The 17,248-nt window shown below is 43.9% G+C and overlaps 1 protein-coding gene across 1 annotated transcript in view; it reads left to right on the forward strand.

The window, feature by feature from the left end:
- The window catches only part of LOC124722674 (protein tipE), a 512,209-nt gene that overhangs the window by 64,527 nt on the left and 430,434 nt on the right, over nt 1-17,248 (forward strand). The gene's annotated exons all lie outside the window — the stretch shown is intronic.

Genomic DNA, 17,248 nt, shown 5'->3' on the forward strand with positions numbered 1-17,248 from the left:
TGCTCTAAGCTGGAGAGATGGGTGCGTGGTCGCTATTCAGCTCCATCATCATTACGTGAACGTGTCAGTATTTGGTATAAGATTTTCTTGTAAACCACACAGTGTCCGAATTTATGCATTCTGAGACGACTGGAAGGTGTTTTGAATGCCAACATCTTTCACACGCCGTATAAGGACTGGTAATGTGTTATTGGGTTTCCACCCCTGCAGATCTCCATTTGGACGACTGGTAATTGCCGATCCGGAGAGTGATGTCGCAATGGCGTCATTCTTTTGCACTGCTACAGAGGGAGGTTTCAGGTACCTTTGACACAAATTTAAAACTCGTGCGTCGCAATGGGAAACTGTTACAGGATTTCGAAAAGTGGCCGCCTCTGTTGGGACCGCGATTCGCGTTGTGGCTACTTCACTACAGACTAGCCTTCCCTCTAGCATGGCAGGTTGCGCGGGCAACCTACTGGCCAAGGGGAGCGACTCTGTCAGCAACTAGTGTCCTACAGACCTACAGGGGTCGCCAGCATAACGGGAAGTACACTGGCTGTCAGCAGTCACGTAGAATACATAGTACGTAGTATCATATCATTGGTGAAACAAGGATATAAGATGCACTTTTTCATCATTGCAGACGACGGTTGTATTGAGCCAAATTCCAAACTTCTGTCTCGCAGTGGGAGACTATTATGCTATTTCGGGGCAGTGATCCTTTAACTAAGTTGAGCAGTGTAATTGCCGATAATCAGTAATCAGTTGTCAGTGCGTTTATGAATATGACACGGAACGGGACGGTCAATGCAGTTCCATATTTATCTGAAAATAGTTCGTAAGGGAAGTGATTTACATTCGTGAGCTCCTGGCGAGCCGGGCTGACATCACTACGCGCATCAAGCTGTGACCTCAACCACAAGGATTAAGCGCGAAAGTATTGCGTTGTGCGATATATGCTGATTGCGAACATCTTATCGTGATATCCGAAGCTGAACTGAGTGGTTATCGCGAAGGAGGAAATATCGTTATGCTCACGAGAAATGAGTCACTAGACTTGTGCGATACAGCTGTGAGAGACATATATAATGTGTATTTTATTTTGGTATGTGAACTATGCAGCCAAATGAAGTAACATTTCAAAATAGAAGTCTAGCAGAACTGTGTTACTTTGAATACCAGAGTAGCATCCATTCTCTCTGTGATGAACTGTTGTCTCGTACCTGAAAATTAGAAAATTTCTAGCGCCAGTATTGCCATGGAGTAAAACTCAGCCCGCTATAAAACTAGAAGTGCGTACTAAGTCAATGGCAAACAGGATACCGATCAGGCAGGTAGTGGAGGCATTATAATCGGCGGAATGCTTACACGCGATGAAATGGACTCCTGATACGCCTTCCATTTTTTATTCAACGCGAACCATATGGAAAACAGGTGTTCTATCTTGTGGGTCTATTCCTTCGCCTACAACACTCCACAAGGCGAAATGTACATTCAGCAAGACGGCGCGTCATCCTCCTACTCTCAGACTGAGTCGGAATGGTTTTAGGAACACCGTACTTCAAACTTCCTGCCATATTAAAACTGTGTGCTGGACCGGGTTTCGAACTCGGGACTTTTGCCTTTCGCTGGCAAGTTCGCAGAATCACTTCTGTGAATTCTGGAAGGTATCAGATGAGGTACTGGATGATGTAAAGATTTGCAGAAGGGTCGTGACTCTCATTTGGGCAGCGCAGTTGGTAGAGCACTTACCCGCGCTAGTTCCTGTCCAGCACAAGGTTTTAACCTGCTAGGAAGTTTCATATCAGCGCTTGCTCCGCTGTAAACTGAGAAACTCATTCTGGGAAGGAGGTACTTCAGTGGACATACTTGTTCACCTTCTCTCGCTAGCACTGGGAACATGTGGGACGCTTTAGACGCAGGCGGTTCAACGGTCATTAAGCAAGTGGCTCCCCCATGCTAACTATGGTGGCATATTCTGCATTGTCAAGTAGCTGTCTATAATTAAACTGCTTATTACACTACCGACCTCTATTACAAGCTAAATAGCACTATATTAACTATATCCCTGTCACAGCCAACGACTGTGATTCAGTTTTCAAATCATCATTGAGACTCATTCTATACAGGACCAGACATAAACAGGGCTTTTCAAAAACTTAAAGTGACTGTAACTAGTTACAACATATTTATAACGCTCACTCGAATTGTCAGAATCAGCGTTATTTCATTCCAAGCTGAACCGTATCACCTCTGCGAACCGCTCCGTATTGAACAGATGAGAGATGCTGCCACTCCCTTGCCAGCCGTGTGCAACGTAATCGAGCTGCTCTCTATTATTGCTAGTCAGAGATATGTCACTGATCAGTTATGCAAATGAAAGGAAAAAATAAAAAGCTATTTAAAAACGCCCACAAACTCGACTTTTAGGGATCTGAAACCTCTCATCCTCGTGATCGTGTTGTCATTAGCAATTTTATCGAGAGGACAAAACTGTGCGCTGGCTTTCACTGTACAGTTTCAGTAAAATGAATCATGAAGCGATATTTATGAAGATCGTATTACGCAAATACCCCTGCAGAAACACAAAAGCAGTACAAAATGCTGCCAATTTAGTTTCTCATTGAAAGCTGCGTCTTTGTTAAGACGTTCTAGGAAGAGTAATTTTCGATTTTTAGCTTTGAAAATATTTCTCAAAATTAAAAGGGATAATCAAATTAAAACCGAACACCCTTCACAACGGGTGCATGGAAAGGGTCTTCTGAAAAGTAGTCACCACAGGCGGTAAGACATTTACCCTACTGGGAGACAAAACGCTCATTGCCTGTTTCGCAGAACGCTGTAGACTGGGTTCCACAACTGCACCCATTCTACACTTCTTCGTCCTACGGAAAAAGACGTCCTCACATATCTATGAAGATAGTAACTGTTCTCGAAAGAACAGATACCATTGATGATCGTGCAGCTTCTCTAGAATAAATGATAATTAATTGAAACCCTCAGCTGCCGAAAGGTGTTGTTGACATACCTTGATGGGGACAGCTGATGTAGATTGTGAGCAGTTGGGAATGTGCGCCTCACGGGAAGCGTGCAAGGGAGAAGTCCCTGCAGTCGCGCTATTCATCTGTGTCCTCGGTGGCTCAGATGGAAAGAGCGTCTGCCATGTAAGCAGGAGATCCCGGGTTCGAGTCGCGGTTGGGGCACACATTTTCAGCTGTCCCCATCAAGGTATGTCAACAACACCTGTCGGCAGCTGAGGGTTTCAATTAATTATCATTTATGCCTCACATATCTTTTTTCAGATGGCCAACGATGTGAAGAGCACAAAGTGCAATTTCCGGATGTGCGGAGGATGTTGCAGTGTTTCCCAACCAAACCGCTGAGGTTTGGGGAGTTATAGTGCAACGACATGATTCCATCTAACAGCCTTCCGACAGTCCGAGGCCAAACGGCAATGCCATCAGTGGAAACATCCCACATCTCCCACGCGACAGAAAACCAAAACTGTTCACAAAAGTTCGGGTAAAGACCATGATGACCTTCTTTGAGTGCAGTAGTCCTGTGCTCATCGAGTTTCTCGAGTGTGGAACCACAGACAATGCGCAGCGCTATGTAGACACTTTGCTGAAAATGCGACGTGCAAGGTCAAAACGCCCAGGTACGCTATCGGATGGGATCATCCTATTAGACGATAACGTTTTCACAATATACACTCCTGGAAACTGAAATAAGAACACCGTGAATTCATTGTCCCAGGAAGGGGAAACTTTATTGACACATTCCTGGGGTCAGATACATCACATGATCACACTGACAGAACCACAGGCACATAGACACAGGCAACAGAGCATGCACAATGTCGGCACTAGTACAGTGTATATCCACCTTTCGCAGCAATGCAGGCTGCTATTCTCCCATGGAGACGATCGTAGAGATGCTGGATGTAGTCCTGTGGAAAGGCTTGCCATGCCATTTCCACCTGGCGCCTCAGTTGGACCAGCGTTCGTGCTGGACGTGCAGACCGCGTGAGACAACGCTTCATCCAGTCCCAAACATGCTCAATGGGGGACAGATCCGGAGATCTTGCTGGCCAGGGTAGTTGACTTACACCTTCTAGAGCACGTTGGATGGCACGGGATACATGCGGACGTGCATTGTCCTGTTGGAACAGCAAGTTCCCTGGCCTGTCTAGGAATGGTAGAACGATGGGTTCGATGACGGTTTGGATGTACCGTGCACTATTCAGTGTCCCCTCGACGATCACCAGTGGTGTACGGACAGTGTAGGAGATCGCTCCCCACACCATGATGCCGGGTGTTGGCCCTGTGTGCCTCGGTCGTATGCAGTCCTGATTGTGGCGCTCACCTGCACGGCGCCAATCACGCATACGACCATCATTGGCACCAAGGCAGAAGCGACTCTCATCGCTGAAGACGACACGTCTCCATTCGTCCCTCCATTCACGCCTGTCGCGACACCACTGGAGGCGGGCTGCACGATGTTGGGGCGTGAGCGGAAGACGGCCTAACGGTGTGCAGGACCGTAGCCCAGCTTCATGGAGACGGTTGCGAATGGTCCTCGCCGATACCCCAGGAGCAACAGTGTCCCTAATTTGCTGGGAAGTGGCGGTGCGGTCCCCTACGGCACTGCGTAGGATCCTACGGTCTTGGCGTGCATCCGTGCGTCGCTGCGGTCCGGTCCCAGGTCGACGGGCACGTGCACCTTCCGCCGACCACTGGCGACAACATCGATGTACTGTGGAGACCTCACGCCCCACGTGTTGAGCAATTCGGCGGTACGTCCACCCGGCCTCCCGCATGCCCACTATACGCCCTCGCTCAAAGTCCGTCAACTGCACATACGGTTCATGTCCACGCTGTCGCGGCATGCTACCAGTGTTAAAGACTGCGATGGAGCTCCGTATGCCACGGCAAACTTGCTGACACTGACGGCGGCGGTGCACAAATGCTGCGCAGCTAGCGCCATTCGACGGCCAACACCGCGGTTCCTGGTGTGACAGCTGTGCCGTGCGTGTGATCATTGCTTGTACAGCCCTCTCGCAGTGTCCGGAGCAAGTATGGTGGGTCTGACACACCGGTGTCAATGTGTTTTTTTCCATTTCCAGGAGTGTATATAAATGACCTAGTAGATAGTGTCGGAAGTTCCATGCGGCTTTTCACGGATGATGCTGTAGTATAGAGAGAAGTTGCAGCATTAGAAAATTGTAGCGAAATGCAGGAAGATCTGCAGCGGACAGGCACTTGGTGCAGGGAGTGGCAACTGACCCTTAACATAGACAAATGTAATGTATTGCGAATACATAGAAAGAAGAATCCTTTATTGTATGATTATATGATAGCGGAACAAACACTGGTAGCGGTTACTTCTGTAAAATATCTGGGAGTATGCGTGTGGAACGATTTGAAGTGGAATGATCATATAAAATTAATTGTTGGTAAGGCAGGTACCAGGTTGAGATTCATTAGGAGAGTCCTTAGAAAACGTAGTCCATCAACAAAGGAGGTGGCTTACAAAACACTCGTTCGACCTATACTTGAGTATTGCTCATCAATGTGGGATCCGTACCAGATACGGTTGGCGAAGGAGATAGAGAATATCCAAAGAAGAGCGGCGCGTTTCGTCACAGGGTTGTTTGGTAAGCGTGATAGCGTTACGGCTTAAGCGTAAGTGGCAGACTCTGCAAGAGAGGCGCTCTGCATCGCGGTGTAGCTTGCTGTCCAGGTTTCGAGAGGGTGCGTTTCTGGATGAGGTATCTAATATATTGCTTCCCCCTACTTATACCTCCCGAGGAGATCACGAACGTAAAATTAGAGAGATTCGAGCACGCACGGAGGCTTTCCGGCAGTCGTTCTTCCCGCGAACCATACGCGACTGGAACGGAAAAGGGAGGTAATGAGAGTGGCACGTAAAGTGCCCTCCGCCACACACCGTTGGGTGGCTTGCGGTGTATAAATGTAGATGTAGATGTAGAACGCCCGTCCCTACACTGCTAATCGCACAAAGGCTACGCTTCAGCGATTTATTTGGGAAGCACTGCAACATTCTCCATACAGCCCGACTGTTTTGCCGTGTGATTTTCACGTCTTTGGCGACCTAAAGAAAGACATTCGTGAACGTCGGTTTCATTTGGATGAGGGAGTGCAAGAATGGGTACGGTTGTAGGTCAGTCAGTGGCCGACCGCGTTCTACGGAACAGGAAGTGATCATCTCGTCTCCCAGTGGGATAATTGTCTTAACAAATGTAGTGATTACTTTTGAATGGATCCATTCCTTGGCCCCGTTGTTATGGGAGTTCGGTTTTCGTTTGACTGCCCCTCATATTACTCAGACCTTAATTGCGCTCCAGTTGTATGACGTTTTCATCTGGAGGGCAGCACTCACCCGTGTCCAATAGTTTGCTCGGATTTCTATTACAGCCACGTGTCCGGCAACGCTCTGTTACAATTTCTTATTGCTCCGCGGAAGGTATTTCATTTCCTCCTAGCGGGCAATATCAAGAGCCGGCATTGCCACCGTGCCACCTACTCTCAAGATCTCTGCAGTTTCCGTTAGTGGGTGGAGGGCCAATGTTTGCACTGCTCAGTTTCGCCACTTGTTATAACTCATATCTGATATTTAGTTTCGCTTATTGACTTCATATCTTATTTGTAAGAGGTTAGAAAATTAACCTGGCACGGGCCAGCTCTATTCTGCCCACCTTGTACTCACTAACTAGATTGCATTTTTGTTCTATATTTACAACCACGTGTTTTTTTACATTCTACTTAGCTCTACACCAACTTTATTGTTCTAGTGCACTAAATACTCCAGTCTACTGCAGCAGTTAATCACAGTCCACCATAATGGATTTCTAGCAGGTTTGTATTTGCGTTTAGCTGAGATTCTGTTTTCTTTGTTCACTGGATGGAATGGTGAGCAGAATAACTCTACGATTTTTTTCTTCGACCAGGTCCAGTTAAATACTGAAAGAAACCAGCATAATCCTGAGTCTGAGGTAATGTTCCGAACTCATGGTCGCAAGCTACTGTCGTAATGCTTGTAACAGCTGGAACACAATGAAACTCGTACGGCAAACGAGAGCGTGCTGAAAAGGACACTTAAGATTTCCAAGTTTTCCTTTATTCCCTTAATGAGTAGACAAAGACTTGGAAATCTTACACGTAGCAAAGAGAGGGGAGAAACTCGAATTGCTGGAAGAATTGGAGATCGCCAATCATGGAAAGAAACCTGGCAATGTTGTGAATCAACAAGGTGACAACAACGGAATGAGATTTTTTAATGCCTCTCTAGAATTGTTTTAAGGCAGATGAGTAATTATAAATCTGCAATGCCTCTTTGACAAAGTAGCCAGAAGCTGACGACTGTAGACTTAAGAAAATGTAGGCGACCAATAATACAGCAGTGTGGTTGAGCCAAGAGCTGTGCTTACGCAGTGACACCGCGAACATATCACTTCACAACGACACCCGGAGCTCTGCATAAGGGTAAAATTAGGCGGCCGCTGTGACTGAGCTGTTCTAGGCACTTCAGTCCAGAACCGCGGTGCTACTATGGTCACAGGTTCGAATCCTGCTTCGGGCATGGATGTGTGTGATGTCCTTAGGTTAGTTAGGTTTAAGTAGTTCTAAGTTCTAGGGGACTGATGACCACAGATGTTAAGTCCCATAGTGCTCAGAGTCATTTGAAGGATCAAATCGACGGCATTAGATCCCACAGCAGATCACCGGGACCCGGCATAATGAAGTGTGCGGTGTGACATGGGATGATCACTGACAGAGATCCTCAATTTTAATGTAAGACGAGAACCTATTGTTCACTGTGTTTTTATTTAATTACATTTTGTAATGCCGCACTTATGTTGGTACGCTTCTTAGCATTTTAGCCCCATGAACTAAGTTTTACAACTTCATCATGAGAGCACTGTCTCTAGAAACGCGGTATTGAGTTATGTGCAGGACAAAAATTACGGTCGAATGCTACCAATTATTACTGTAATGGTCCTAAATTGTTGTACAATAACGGTACCTTTATCCAATTTCTTATTCTACGACATTTTTATGTAATAATTCGTAATTAAAGCACCAATATTTAGTATTTTTAAGATATTTTCAGCTAAACTTACTCCTAAGCATCTACGAAGTGAGGTGGCACCTAGCCGGATTTCTGCATTCCTGACGTATGACAATTTCTCCTGGTAGCATGCTTAATAGCTACACCAGCAGCATCCTACTCTTACTGAACGTGCAGAACGACAGCATGAAAGACATATGAACGCTAGAATTCTCCAATATTACTGGCAATAATCAGTGACTACATAACTGCCCTCTTCTGTTTCACTGTCATCGTCCAATTGTTGTAGGGTAGGTTCAATTACCAGTCCCAGAAAAATTGAGTTATTTGTTATCTTGCAAAGTGTAAGCTAACAGCTGTCCGAATGTTCACATTTGACAGTAGACTACTTAAGAAGAGCCCTGAATGTCAAAATAAAGAAAAGAATTTATTGTTGTATCAATGCAATTGCCTACAAAGGTGTTGAGAATGGTAAAACTGAGGGATACGAAACACAGATTGTTGGAAAATCTATTCTATTGACCATATTTGGCACTCCCTGACTTCCACTTATTACCAGCTGTGAAGAAACGTGCCGATGGAAAACATTTTGGGTACAACAGAGAGATTCTTCCAGGTGCAGATGAGCAATTTCCAGTCCGTCCTGAACCGTAAGCGTTGGGCCAAGTACGTTCGCCGTTTCAGAGATATCGTCCTGCAATTCGCCTTATAAGGTATTATGCAACTATGGGAAACCTAAATGTGGTTGACCGTACATGATCTGAAAACTGGTTTTCCCGAATCAGCGTTCTGTCTTACCACTGCGTCACCTCAATCGGTAGAATTATGTGAGTGCAATGAGAACAAGAAGTAGGAATTGAGTAAGAGTCTTATGCAATCCACCTCGATCGGTAGAATTATGTGAGTGATATGATTCACCTCGACCGGTAGAATTATGTGACTGCTATGAGAACAAGGAGTAGGAATTGAGTAAGAGTCTTATGCACCATCGACAGCAGACACACTGGAGACGAAGCAGTAGACGGCTTCGTGATGTATAGGATGACTGTGGCCTTATTCTAAGTACCATCCGAGTTTTCACCTGTAAATGTTTAAAGAAACCACATAGAAGTTAATACTTCAGACAACTTATCTCGCAGTTCTTGAATAACAATCCATAATTTCGAAAAATCTCCACACGTGTCTTTGGCTACAGATGTCGATGAAGGACTGAATTTTGGCGACGACCTCCGGTTTTTCTGGAGTGGGAAAGTCTGCAATTGGATACGCTCAGCCTCGCGAGGCCAAATGAGATGCTACATGAATAAATAAGTAGCGAACAGAGCACGCAAGCCGCCGAAATGGCGTCGAACCGAAAGGCTTGCGCAGGGCTCTGAGCCACACGACAAACATGTTCAGAATAAAAGAATTAGGGTTTAATGTCCCGTCGAGAACAGGTGCGGATCTGCTAAGGATAAGGAGGGAAGACGACGGTGTCCTTTCCAAACAAACCATCCAGGAGATTGGCTGAGGCGACTCGGGGAAACCATGGAGAAGAGAAATCTGGTTGACCGGAAAGGGTTGGAACTGTCACATTCCCAACTTATCCCTCCTGCGAGGCGATAAGAAGCGCATTTTAAACCAGTAACGTCACTGCCATGGCATCTGATTTATCTGCGACGTCAGTGGTTAAAGAACGCAGCGTGAGTTGATAGCATAGTCATCGCAGTACCTGTCCTGTAATATGTTGCTGCTGAGATACACAATATAAACGAGGTAATAATCTATTAAAATACTGAAACTTACCAACAGATAATCAATAACCACATTATAAAACTACGCTTTGCTCTTTTGCTTTGTAGGGTCTAATGTACGCGAAACAGCTCTGTCTCCGAAATGTTCTATCAGGAAAACTATGTCTTCAGAACACAGAGCATATAAACCATCTTTCACACAGTCAGCGGTTCTGTCTCTAATCCTAGCCCTTTGTTCTAACATAAATAGATTAGAAGGATCTCACAAATGACCCGCTACTGATCAGAATCCAGATAACGGTTTTTGGGTTGAGCGTTAGTTGCTGTTCTGCAGTCAGCGGCAGGACAGCACAGTTGAGACACATTAGGACAGATGAGCCGCAAACTTTGAAATTGCGACAGAAATATCTTCAAAAACAATCGAAGGCAGATACTGTGTTTGTGAATATTGAATTTAATTATATTTTACAAGTTCTGCGAAGATATGAGTAGCAATCTGTGGGATTTATTATCATATTTCTCTGGTAAATGTAACAAAAATACTATTTCATACTACTTTCCAAATGTCACCGTCAGAGAGCACTCAGGTAATAATTAGTTACTCACGAACAATTGACATCAAGGTAACTATCTTGAAGCGACTGATGACGTCGTGGCAAGGAGACCAGGAGACACCAACAACATTGTAGGGCCATTCTGGTTCGCTACCGCTCCATGCTGGCCCACAGTAGTGGCTAGTAAGCGTTGAGCACAAGCCGCCAACATGTCTCTCGATAGCATTGCTGATGAAATCGATGCCATTGAGATCAGCTGACATGGGCTTCCACACTGGCAGCTAAATTTATCTCAAGATTATGGGTGAAGTTGTTGGGTGGCGGGTGGAATAATTGTTAATGTTCCTATTATTTATTTAATGCTGTTGTTTGCTGTTCTCAACACTAGTTCTCTAACTACTATATTGGCAACCATAAACTGATTAGCAAAACGTGAAGCCTGTGCCCACTTCATCTGAGAAATACATTTATAGCTACAGCTTATAGCTCTGAGGAATTAGGAGATTGTCTGGGATTCATAATCAAAAACTATTCTCTCTAAAATGTTCACTATATTCTGAAAGTCACAGACCAAAAAGAATCCACACAATCCAACTACCAGAGCAGTTCAGAGTCTAATGCGCTGATGCAACTATAACTGTTCAAATTAAATGTTTAAGTGAATGCTCGCCATAATTTGATGATAATGTTCATCAAACGCCAGGCTAATAATGGTAGAATGTCTGTCCTGCGGCGGCACGTGAAAATACGACATACGCAAACTAAAGATAGATCATTAATGTTATCCCAAAATTAACACTTCACTCGAAAACGATTTCATGGTTACGCGTATCCCGAGTAACTTATTACTGCATCTGAAGCTGTTTATATCAACGATACCGACGCGATGCGACTCGACTCGCGGCACAGGTGGTGCGCTAATCAGCGTCTGGAGAGAACTGGGGCCTTCCTCTTCTTGCGCAGCGTTCTTACATATAAAGCCGCGGGGCGGACGGCTAAGGGAACGCCTGATCAAATCTGCTCTCCCGACTAGCCGCTGGGCTAATAATGCACCACTTTAAGTTATCGAATAAATCATTGCTTCCTTTGGTAATGGCCGATGAAGCTTTCAATTTAATTGTGCAATCAGCACACACGTAAGTAATCATAATAAAAGTCTGACATGGCTAAGTCAAATATTTTGGGCGAGAGAATTAATTTAATTACACTACACGCAGTAGACGAGCTCTGAACTTGCTCTCTGGAGATATGCTATAGCTATAGTTTTATAGTTATTCTGTTGAAACTTCTCACATTTTTATAATTGTAGCGGATCTCCCTTCTACTTAAATTTGAACATCCTAGCTTTATTTATTCGTCTACTTAATCTATCTTGCTTCCTTAATTTCTAAGACAAAAACCAGAAAATCATGAATTTCAACTATAATTTTAATTTCTGAGATCCAGAATACTGTTTCTACTAAATTATTATGCAAAAGGAATCTAAATATAAATTTTTAAGTTTCTAGCTCTTTTCTGTTGCGCCAATGATTTTTACAGAAAAACATCCAAATTTCGAAAATGGTTAAAGCTATTGAACTGATATCCAACACATATTGATTTTGTATTACTCCTGACATGCTAGAAACGTTTCAGGTTATTTACTTCATTTTAAAGTATTGCGCAATATTTATAACGTCAGAGCTAGTTACAGCTGACTAGGCTAGCACACAATGGAAAGACTGATGTGAATTTTATAAGGTGTGAATACGCTGCTTCCCTACATAGTGATTGCTATAGCAAAACTCTACTAACAGCAGTATTGCTGGCCCCTGTTTTGATCAGAACCGAGACAAAATCCTCCTACACGTCGGTCAGGGCCTGCAGATGGCGTAGTAAAATTCTGCAAGTGGTAGCCAAATAAAATAAGTTTGGAAAATAGACGGCTGAAATTTGTTTAATTTCACATCCTTGCAAGTTCTCAAGTTCATATACTTCCCTCCATGCATAAGGCAGGATGAATCAATCTTGACAAAGTTACAGACTCTCAAGTGGTATGAGTCAATAATTTCAGTCACCCTATGACTGTAGCACACAAAGTTTATAAAACCATATCTTAACAGAACGTGTTCTATTTTATGACCATATCATAAATGTCAGAGCAACCCTGACAAAATAATACTACAACGAATGACGAGGAAAATTTCATTGTAGATATAAACTCTCGTCTGTTAACAGAAATCTTCTCTTAAGGAGGGAAATCTTTTATTCAAAATTGTCAATTTCCTCTTTCTTAATTACTTGATTAGTTATCCTCGAAACGCGCACTCTGACATATTGTACGTTCGTTTTAATTTAAATAGTTTATTTAAGCGGGTGTTTAACTGATAATAATAGACATTTGCTTTTCTATGGGCATATCGTTAGACGTGCTTACTTACTTCTTCACACTTATCGAGTCTTTGTTCACTGTAAGGGTGGTATTCAACCCAATGGCCATAGGCACCTCCTGACGCCACTAACCACTTTAACCTAAAGAACAGATGTTGTGTACACTTTCTGTATATGAATCATGTTAGTTGTAGTTGTGTGTAATTGTTTGTGTGTCCCGTTTTTGAGTTGGAGATCCGTTATCAGCCGTACAGACATCTAAATGAAATAGTAAAGAAGCATTATAACGGGTCAAAAGTTTTGAATAGAGAAAAATGACAATTGAGCACAAACAAACAAATAATTTGTTGAAAGCACTTTTTCGGTATCCGAACCCATAATAAATTTACACCACCTGAAAGTAAAATTCCTTAACTTCCGCTAGCAGTTTCAACATACTTTATCAGTTCTTTCGCAAAAAAGTGGGATGCTGTTCTGAGGACGTTTTGGTGTAATTTTAGGAGGATAGCATAGTTCTTAACGCACGCGACTTATTAATCTATTTTGTTGAAGTTTCTGTGCGGACTTTGCTTTTCACCCAACTCCCAGACTACGCTCTAATAAAGTCGAGTCTTTTGTTTTTGATGGCCAATGATTATGTCCAGTCCACAGAATGATATTATATGAGAAGTAGAGTCCACACTTACTCTGTCATGCTGAAAGAAGATGTTTAGACTTGTCAAACACAGCACCTTTAATAAGAGTCGCAACTAATTTTGCGGACGGTTTCAACAAACGAGTTCTGCAAGACTCTTCGGAAAGACAACAAGGGGAACTGAGGAGTTGCACTGCACCACACATGTACAACGAAGCGATGCTGAACACGTGTCTTTCCAATGGTATGTGGTTTTACATCACACGGTGCAGCTAACACTACCACGTAATAAAGTACCTTGACAGACAGCAGTTTTAATGGAACTGACGGCGACTTACAATTGTTCATCGACAATACAGTAACCTTCTGAAATATGTACCGTTCCTTCTTCCATTAGTCTGTAAAACAACAGCTCCAGTTGCGTTAAAACGTTTTTGTTGTTGTAGGAATGGTGTGATATTCTGTTCAACATGCTCTTCATTTTCAACGTAGAACATGTGTCACTGCTGTTATTAATTTTATTAAATATCAGCTCCGAGTGCATGAAACTTATCTGTTCTTATAAAAAATAACATTCTTGCTTATACAGGCATTTTTTTGTTATTTTGTCCAGCGCGGATAACAACCAGTTTAGCTTGCAAGGCAAAAAGGATGCTTTTTCGAAAAATAGGTATCTTTTTATTCAACTAAAACTACGATTTAATCAGACTGATATAAACAACTGCGCATGCCCCATATCCAAGACGAGGAGCATGCTGGACAAAATAATACTGTAATCCCAGAATCCCAAAAAAGTTTTTTTTTAAATGTGTTCTTTGGCAGAAAAGATTTACCGATTTTTGCTTTATTAAATTCGACGACAACCTTTTATCAGTGGACTCGTGTTACCTAATATGAGTGTATCTGCAAGCGCTTTGTAGTCCCATATTCCCTGTGAAGAACACTACGATTTTTTAAGTGAGCAAGTTTGAAAAATCTGTATTTCCGGAAATACGCGCATCGTGTTGATACTTGCTAGCACGTCAGAGAAGCAACATTTCTTTAATGTGGGAACAATCGAGTGTGTAGGCTGGCGCGATGACGCAAAGTGTTACATGGGTGGCAGCGGGCAAGGTGACGGCCGCCGGCGGCCGGCCCGTCCAAGGATCTTCGATCCGGTAGCCGCGGGAGCCATCTCCCAAACGCGGCACTGCCAGTTTTCCTTCTCGTTCCCAAAGCTATTTTTATCTACCATGAGGCAGTAAAGAAGTGCTGACGCTCACTGTACTTGCTTTTATGCACTTCCTTATTTGCACTGTGGAACAACAGCTATACAAAAAATAAATAGCAGAAATACACTACTGGACATTAAATTTGCTACACCATGAAGATGACGTGCTACAGACGCGAAATTTAACCGACAGGAAGGAGATGCTGTGATATGCAAATGATTAGCTTTTCAGAGCATTCACACAAGGTTGGCGACGGTGGCGTCACCTACAACGTGCTGACATGAGGAAAGTTTCCAACCGATTTCTCGTACACAAACAGCAGTTGACCGGCGTTGCCTGGTGAAACGTTGTTGTGATGCCTCATGTAAGGAGGAGAAATGCGTACCATCACGTTTCCGACTTAGATAAAGGTCGGATTGTAGCCTATCGTGATTGCGGTTTATCGTATCATGACCTTGTTGCACGCGTTGGTCGAGATCCAATGACTGTTAGCAGAATATGGAATCGGTGGGTTCAGGAGGGTAATATGGAACGCCGTGCTGGATCCCAACGGCCTCGTCTCACTAGCACTTGAGATGAGGCATCTTATCCGCATGGCTGTAACGGATCGTGCAGCCACGTCTCGATCCCTGAGTCAACAGATGGGGTCGTTTGCAAGGCAACAACCATCTGCAGCAACAGTTCGACGACGTTTGCAGCAGCATGGACTATCAGCTCGGAGACCATGGCTGCGGTTACCCTTGACGCTGCATCACAGATAGGAGCGCCTGCGATGGTGTACTCGACGACGAACCTGGATGCACGAATGGCAAAACGTCATTTTTTCGGATGAATCCAGGTTTTGTTTACAGCATCATGATGATCGCATCCATGTTTGGCGACATCGCTGTGAACGCACATTGGAAGCGTGTATTCGTCATCGCCATACTGGCGTATCACCCGGCGTGATGGTATGGGTGCCATTGGTTACATGTCGCTAACATGGGAGCACATTGTAAAGCATGCAGCGCTAACAGTGGTGATCACACACTCTATTGAGAACCATGTCCGGCCTTTTGTAATGTCCGAAGCAGGAGCCAATCGTAAATCGTGGACTTTATGGTGGAATCATTTTCTTTCACTGAAGGGGTAATTGCTTTTCGTCTCATTGTGTTTTTCTATCAGTCAACTTCTATAATGAATCGTAGGATTTATTTCTCTGTATGGTGCAAGTTTCATGAAGCTATTTTACTTGCCAGTGACACATTATGCGAAAGGTAAGTTCGCCCTTAATCTTTGCATAGTATTGTACATCCATATAGCTTGTAAATATTCTAGGAGATATACAGTAAAGTACTGAGTAAAGTCGATGAAGGTTTTTCTCGAGGTAAAACGGCAGACAAGTGCTAGGTAGCGTAATACGCCTCAGCAGTTTCAGCATAACTTATCTGCTACTGACTTGTTATACTTCACGCATTATATCGCCAGCAAACTTTTAACGACACTTGCACAGACAGCACCAAGCTCGTTCTTTTCAGCTCTGAAACTAGCGCATGCAGATACGAAACTTGTGCATTCAGTCCGCTACGTGTACAGCAATAACTGCTAGAGAGGAGCAACAGAGGATAAATATTACAAGTGATGGAGCGCTACTTTCCTCGCGCAAAATGGTTCAAATGGCTCTGAGCACTATGGGACTCAACTGCTGAGGTCATTAGTCCCCTAGAAGTTAGAACTAGTTAAACCTAACTAACCTAAGGACATAACACACATACATGCCCGAGGCACGATTCGAACCTGCGACCGTAGCGGTCTCGCGGTTCCAGACTGCAGCGCCAGAACCGCGCGGCCACTTCGGCCGGCTTCCTCGCACACAACCGGTAGGTCGCAACAGTACCACGCAACGCCGTACTGCTCCATCAATAGGTCACGCTGCCAATGGGTCGATTCTAACTTAAAACGGGGAGATGGCAGGGCTGAAGGGCCTAGCTGCTCGAAGCGCACGTCCCTAGTGCTCGGTAGTCGATTTTATACGCCAGTGACTACACCACTGTTTCGATTTAGCTAGGATACATCTCGCAAGAAACATCAAGTAATTTAATAATTAACATAACACTTGTGAAAATTATAGCACCAGTGACGATATACGCAAATGAAGTGAACTTATTTTATTTCACATTTTTTGCGTCCAAAGGTCACAGTTTTTCAGCCTGAAGTTGGGCTATATCCAATGCTTCCTTGCCGCAATTCATTGAGCATACATCTACTTGGACAGCTATGACAAGTCAGGTGACGTTCCATATCCTGATATTCGCCACGGTCGCAACTGTCATCATATTCATCTGTAAGGCCCCATTTAATACGGTTTGCCTTCACTGGTGCTACAGTCTTTGCTATGCGGTTCGGGCTCCTATAAATATTCCATCTTAGAGTTCTTACCACTAGACATCTCCTGTATTAGAGGGCAGTCGTGTGCAGGCTCGGTGATTTCTTTGTCCAGCGGTCTGTCGCGGAATTTAAGTCTTCCACATCCACAGACCAACCAGCTCCCTTGCTCTGTTGAATACAACATTGGTAGTGTGAAACCTTTACAAACTTCGCAAAATTTTGCTTTGATTATATATGCGTAAAAGACGCATATTAGGATGATAAAACACAAGTAGAATGACAAAGTTAATGATTTGTACTTAACTT

Source organism: Schistocerca piceifrons, chromosome X (assembly GCF_021461385.2).
Source record: "Schistocerca piceifrons isolate TAMUIC-IGC-003096 chromosome X, iqSchPice1.1, whole genome shotgun sequence".
NCBI lineage: Eukaryota > Metazoa > Arthropoda > Insecta > Orthoptera > Acrididae > Schistocerca > Schistocerca piceifrons.